Consider the following 7,285-nt stretch of genomic DNA (forward strand, 5'->3'; position numbering starts at 1 on the left):
GAAAAATATTTATTTGAAAAAATCCCTAAGCCCCGGGGTCACAATTTCATCAAAAATTTGACTTTTGGCAATACACTGAAAAATGGTGCCAAACGGTTGCAAATGCTCCCCTGAAAGGTTTGGCGATCGAAACAGAAGACTTTTTATCACAGAAAAAGAAATCAGCCCTCGACAACTTAACCGGCAGAAAAATATTTTTATGAAAAAATCCCTAAGACCCGGGGTCACAATCTCATCAAAAATCTGACTTTTGGCAATTAACTCAAAAATGGTGCCCAACAGTTGCAAATGTTCCCCTGAAAGGTTTGGCGGTCGAAACAGAAGGCTTTTTATCATAGGAAAAGAAATCAGCTATGGACAACATAACCAGCAGAAAAATATTTTTTTGAAAAAATCCCTAAGCCCCGGGCTTTCAAATTCATCAAAAATCTGACTTTCGGCAATACACTGAAAAATGGTGCAAAACGGTTGCAAATGCTCCCCTGAAAGGTTTGGCGGTCGAAACAGAAGTCTTTTTATCACAGGAGAAGAAATCAGCCCTCGACAACTTAACCGGCAGAAAAATATTTTTTTGAAAAAATCCCTAAGCGCCGGGGTCACAATTTCATCAAAAATCTTATTTTCGGCAATTCACTGAAAAATGGTGCCCAACAGTTGCAAATGCTCCCCTGAAAGGTTTGGCGATCGAAACAGAAGACTTTTTATCACAGAAAAAGAAATCAGCCCTCGACAACTTAACCGGCAGAAAAATATTTTTTTGAAAAAATCCCAAAGCCCCGGAATCACAATTTCATCAAAACACTGACTTTCGGCAATTCACTCAAAAATGGTGCCCAACGGTTGCAAATGCTCCCCTGAAAGGTTTGGCGATCGAAACAGAAGGCTTTTTATCACAGGAGAAGAAATCAGCCCTCAACAACTTAACCGGCAGAAAAATATCTTTTTGAAAAAATCCCTAAGCGGTCACAATTTCATCAAAAATTTGACTTTTGGCAATTCACTCAAAAATGGTGCCCAACGGTTGCAAATGCTCCCCTGAAAGGTTTTTGAGGTCGAGACAGAAGGCTTTTTATCACATGACAAGAAATCAGCCCTCGACAACTTAACCGGCAGAAAAATATTTTTTTGAAAAAATCCCTAAGCGGTCACAATTTCATCAAAAATCTGACTTTTGGCAATTCACTCAAAAATGGTGCACAACGGTTGCAAATGCTCCCCTGAAAGGTTTGGAGGTCGAAACAGAAGGCTTTTTATCACAGGACAAGAAATCAGCTATGGACAACATAACCAGCAGAAAAAGATTTTTTTGAAAAAATCCCTAAGCCCCGGGCTTTCAATTTCATCAAAAATCTGACTTTCTGCAATACACTGAAAAATGGTGCAAAACGGTTGCAAATGCTCCCCTGAAAGGTTTGGCGGTCGAAACAGAAGTCTTTTTATCACAGGAGAAGAAATCAGCCCTCGACAACTTAACCGGCAGAAAAATATTTTTTTGAAAAAATCCCTAAGCGCCGGGGTCACAATTTCATCAAAAATCTGACTTTCGGCAATTCACTCAAAAATGGTGCCCAACGGTTGCAAATGCTCCCCTGAAAGGTTTGGTGGTCGAGACAGAAGGCTTTTTATCACAGGAGAAGAAATCAGCCCTCGACAACTTAACCGGCAGAAAAATATTTTTTTGAAAAAATACGTAAGCCCCGGGGGTCACAATTTCACCAAAAATCTGACTTTTGGCAATTCACTCAAACATGGTGCCAAACGGTTGCAAATGCTCCCCTGAAAGGTTTGGCGGTCGAAACAGAAGGCTTTTTATCACAGGAGAAGAAATCAGCCCTCAACAACTTAACCGGCAGAAAAATATTTTTTGGAAAAATCCGTAAGCCCCGGAATCACAATTTCATCAAAACACTGACTTTCGGCAATTCACTCAAAAATGGTGCCCAACGGTTGCAAATGCTCCCCTGAAAGGTTTGGCGATCGAAACAGAAGACTTTTTATCACAGAAAAAGAAATCAGCCCTCGACAACTTAACCGGCAGAAAAATATTTTTGGGAAAAATCCGTAAGCCCCGGAGTCACAATTTCATCAAAACACTGACTTTCGGCAATTCACTCAAAAATGGTGCCCAACGGTTGCAAATGCTCCCCTGAAAGGTTTGGAGGTCGAGACAGAAGGCTTTTTATCACATGACAAGAAATCAGCCCTCGACAACTTAACCGGCAGAAAAATATTTTTTTGAAAAAATCCCTAAGCGGTCACAATTTCATCAAAAATCTGACTTTTGGCAATTCACTCAAAAATGGTGCACAACGGTTGCAAATGCTCCCCTGAAAGGTTTGGAGGTCGAAACAGAAGGCTTTTTATCACAGGACAAGAAATCAGCTATGGACAACATAACCAGCAGAAAAAGATTTTTTTGAAAAAATCCCTAAGCCCCGGGCTTTCAATTTCATCAAAAATCTGACTTTCTGCAATACACTGAAAAATGGTGCAAAACGGTTGCAAATGCTCCCCTGAAAGGTTTGGCGGTCGAAACAGAAGTCTTTTTATCACAGGAGAAGAAATCAGCCCTCGACAACTTAACCGGCAGAAAAATATTTTTTTGAAAAAATCCCTAAGCGCCGGGGTCACAATTTCATCAAAAATCTGACTTTCGGCAATTCACTCAAAAATGGTGCCCAACGGTTGCAAATGCTCCCCTGAAAGGTTTGGTGGTCGAGACAGAAGGCTTTTTATCACAGGAGAAGAAATCAGCCCTCGACAACTTAACCGGCAGAAAAATATTTTTTTGAAAAAATACGTAAGCCCCGGGGGTCACAATTTCACCAAAAATCTGACTTTTGGCAATTCACTCAAACATGGTGCCAAACGGTTGCAAATGCTCCCCTGAAAGGTTTGGCGGTCGAAACAGAAGGCTTTTTATCACAGGAGAAGAAATCAGCCCTCAACAACTTAACCGGCAGAAAAATATTTTTTGGAAAAATCCGTAAGCCCCGGAATCACAATTTCATCAAAACACTGACTTTCGGCAATTCACTCAAAAATGGTGCCCAACGGTTGCAAATGCTCCCCTGAAAGGTTTGGCGATCGAAACAGAAGACTTTTTATCACAGAAAAAGAAATCAGCCCTCGACAACTTAACCGGCAGAAAAATATTTTTGGGAAAAATCCGTAAGCCCCGGAGTCACAATTTCATCAAAACACTGACTTTCGGCAATTCACTCAAAAATGGTGCCCAACGGTTGCAAATGCTCCCCTGAAAGGTTTGGCGGTCGAAAAAGAAGTCTTTTTATCACAGGAGAAGAAATCAGCCCTCGACAACTTAACCGGCAGAAAAATATTTTTTTGAAAAAATCCCTAAGCGCCGGGGTCACAATTTCATCAAAAATCTGACTTTCGGCAATTCACTCAAAAATGGTGCCCAACGGTTGCAAATGCTCCCTTGAAAGGTTTGGTGGTCGAAAAAGAAGGCTTTTTATCACAGGAGAAGAAATCAGCCCTCGACAACTTAACCGGCAGAAAAATATTTTTTTGAAAAAATACGTAAGCCCCGGGGGTCACAATTTCACCAAAAATCTGACTTTTGGCAATTCACTCAAACATGGTGCCAAACGGTTGCAAATGCTCCCCTGAAAGGTTTGGCTGTCAAAACAGAAGGCTTTTTGTCACAGGAGAAGAAATCAGCCATGGACAACTTAAGCGGCAGAAAAAGATTTTTTTGAAAAAATCTCTAAGCCCCGGGGTCACAATTTCATCAAAAATCTGACTTTTGGCAATTCACTCAAAAATGGTGCCCAACGGTTGCAAATGCTCCCCTGAAAGGTTTGGTGGTCGAAACAGAAGGCTTTTTATCACAGAAAAAGAAATCAGCCATGGACAACTTAACCGGCAGAAAAATTCTTGGAACTTTGAAGTGTCAGGCATAGCCCTATTGGCTTTAGCCCAAACGTAGCAGAGTTTTCCTGCACAGCGAAGAAGCTAGTTGCGGCAGTAATGACTAGTCAGCTAGACTCAGAATAACTATTTACAGGATTTATTAAAAGGAGAAAATAAAACCAGCAGAGTTTCTGCATACAAAACAAAGCAAAATAAATCCTCTCTTTCTCTCTCTCTCTCTTAACCATACACAGCACTTCTACTCCTAACACACCTCACATCAAACTGAGCTAGCAATCCCTAGTTAAGAGTTGAATGCTGGTCGTTAACCAATCAGAGTAAGCAGTTTCTAGGTCAAGCTGACCTGGGCTTTCTGCCAAGAGTAAATTGACACTGCCTTGAGTTAATTGTTTGAAGCCAGAATCTGCAAGTTTCCCATGAGAATCAATTAACAGAAACTGAACACCCCCTCACAGATTCTGCTGGACAATTAACATCAAATACACCTATGTAGAAGATCATTTTTCCAGCAAACCTAAACCCTTGCACATTCGCTTGTTCTTTACCTTTGCCAATGGTTTAGTTAACACATCTGCTACATTTTCTTCACTTGATACATAAGTACAGGTGATTATATTGTCTTGTACACAGCAACGCACATTTTGGTATTTTACAGAGATATGTTTAGAACGTGATTTGAAACCCTCTGTTTTACTTAAAGTTATACAAGCTTGATTATCAATGTAAACTTGTACTGGTTCTCCACAATTTACATTTAAATCTGCTAACAAATGCTTGAAATAAATCACCTCGTTGCACAATTCACTCAATGCGGTGTACTCTGATTCCGTTGATGACACACTTACAACGTCTTGCTTGCGTGACCGCCAGCTGATTAAAGCTCCACCGACCATTATGACCAGTCCTGTGACAGATTTTCTATCCGGCAAATTTCCCCAGTCACTATCACAGAAGCAACTCAACATTTCATCCTCTGAAGAATTTAATTGTAACATATAGCCAATTGTCTGTTTGAGATACCTCAGAACTTGTTTTACCCCTTTCCAGGCATTTAGTGTGGGTTTTGAGACCAATCTACTTAATATGCCTACTGCATAACTAATATCAGGTCTGGACCACTGTGCTAGATACAATAAACTTCCAATTACAGAGTGATATACATCAGGATGTTCAAATTCAGGACTCTCATCTGTATGAAGTGTTTTTATGAAACCTGGATCCATAGGCACCACCGCCCCTTTGCAATCCTGCATCCTGTATGTAGTCAGTAGTTGTTTAACTTTGTTCTGCTGACTAATTAGGCAGCTGCCATCTTGGGCCCAGCACACTTCCAACCCTAGATATGTCCTAACCGGGCCTAAGTCTTGTCATAATCTTTTCCAGGCCTCGGAGAGTATCCTTGAGCCACTAAACGAGCTTTGTATTTGTACTCTCCTGTCACCAGAGGTTTAAGTTTGTACACCCACCTGCAGCCTACAATCTTTGCCCCCTCAGGCGCTGTTACTGGTGTAAAGACCTTGTGCTCATTCAGAGAGGACATCTCTTCCTCCATTGCCTGTTTCCAGAGCTCTGCCTCCTCTTTTGGTAACTTTAACACCTCCTGAAAACTCTTGGGTTCTGCAATCACACTAAAAACATTTGCAGTATCAGGAGAAAAACGCACTGGAGGCACTCCTTTGTTTTGTCTTTTAGATCTTCTGGGAGAAAACTTTTCTTCTGACCCACTTTCCTCTTCAGAACTATGACCTCTCTTTTGTTGCTTAGCAACTGGTCTCTGGCTAACTCCACTTTCTTGAGAGCTCTTATCTGAACTTTCCTCCCCCTCAGACTCTGATTCTCTATGTTTACCTTCAGAGTCATGAATCTCCTGGGAAGGTTCAAACCAAACCTCAGCATTGGCATGTAGTCTCTCCCAGCCACTATGTTCACAAAAACTGGCATTCCTGGAGATCACAATGCCATTTGTCCCTTCAGCAAAGCGGAAACCTTTTCCCAGCTCCTGGTAACCCACAAACACTAACTGTTTGGTCTTAGGATCTCCCTTCTTTCTCATTTGTTTTGGAATTAATACCCAGGCTTTTGATCCAAACACATGCAAATGGTCAATTTTGGGTTTTTTCTGAAACAATTTAAAGTACGGAGTTGTACCTATTGTTTGATGAAAGAGCCTATTTTGGAGATAACACGCGGTGAGCATGCTCTCCCCCCAATAAGACATGGGCAAATCAGCATCATCAAGCATGGCAAACATCATATCTTGCAAAGATCTGTTTTTCCGCTCTGCAAAGCCATTCTCCTCTGGGGAAAAAGTGTTTGTTTTTCTATGCCCAATGCCACGCTTCTGTAACCAATCTCTAAAGGCATTTGACATAAATTCGCCACCTCTGTCCGTCTGAATCCTTCTGAGTTTAGTGGACAGAAATCTTTCCACAGATGCCACCCAGTCTTTAAACTTAGTGAACACGTCACCCTTATTCTTCATGGGAAAAACCCAAGAATAACGTGTGGCGTCGTCCACAATTGTTAGTGAAAAACGCGATCCACCCCTGCTTACAGCAAATGGAACAATTACGTCCATGTGAACCAGCTGTAGCGGTGACTCACTAACTCTGTCACTTCTGGGGTAAGAAACTCTGTGGGTTTTAACCTTTTTACACACATTACAATCAAGGTACTTGTTACAACTCTTTAAATCACCCCCATCAGCCAATTCAGACATTTTTAGTACACTTTTCCAGCAAGCATGCCCCATTTTCCTATGCAATAAGTGCACACAGTTGTCATATATAGCTTTGTTATTCACTGCAGGCTGAGATTTACTGACTACTGCTGCAACTTGAGATCCTGCTTTAAGCCAAAACAAGCCTCCCTCTGACTTAGCAGTGCCTAAAATCTCACCAGCCTTCTTAATAATGCAACTGTCTCCTTCAAAATACACTTTAAACCCAGCTTTTAGCAAACAATCTACAGACATCAGATTGCTCCTTAATGAAGGCACACACAGTACATTTTGCAGACATTCACGAAGACAAGGAACAAAAACTGCACCCCCTGAAATCACTTCGGAAGTACTTCCGTCTGCTAGGGCCACCTGGCTGCGCTGTGCTGAGTTCTTGGAAACAAACAAGTCATCTGAGTTTACGATGTGGCGAGATGCTCCCGAATCGACCACCCAGACAGCCTGTTTCTCATCAGCAATCTTGACCTCGCCGGTCACCAGCTGAGCCAACTGTTTTCATTTGAAGAATTTCTTTTTCCACTGCTGCTGCTGCTGATCTCGTCTCTGCTCCTGCACCGGCCACTGAGACTTGACCAACTCCGGACATTGTCGTTTTAGATGTGCTGAAGACCCACATCGGAAACAACGCCTAACAGCAAACGCTGACTC

The 7,285-nt window shown here is 41.7% G+C and overlaps 1 long non-coding RNA gene across 1 annotated transcript; it reads right to left on the minus strand.

The window, feature by feature from the left end:
- Nucleotides 1-4,017: 4,017 nt before the first annotated feature.
- On the minus strand, nucleotides 4,018-5,641 carry LOC309379751. Its single transcript, XR_014172635.1, has 2 exons — nucleotides 5,360-5,641; nucleotides 4,018-5,271 (listed from the first exon to the last, which is right to left on the minus strand). It is a non-coding gene; the product is annotated as an uncharacterized lncRNA (long non-coding RNA).
- Nucleotides 5,642-7,285: the final 1,644 nt, after the last annotated feature.

The sequence above is a fragment of the Podarcis melisellensis genome (assembly GCF_964234715.1).
Source record: "Podarcis melisellensis genome assembly, chromosome: 10".
Classification (NCBI taxonomy): domain Eukaryota; kingdom Metazoa; phylum Chordata; class Lepidosauria; order Squamata; family Lacertidae; genus Podarcis; species Podarcis melisellensis.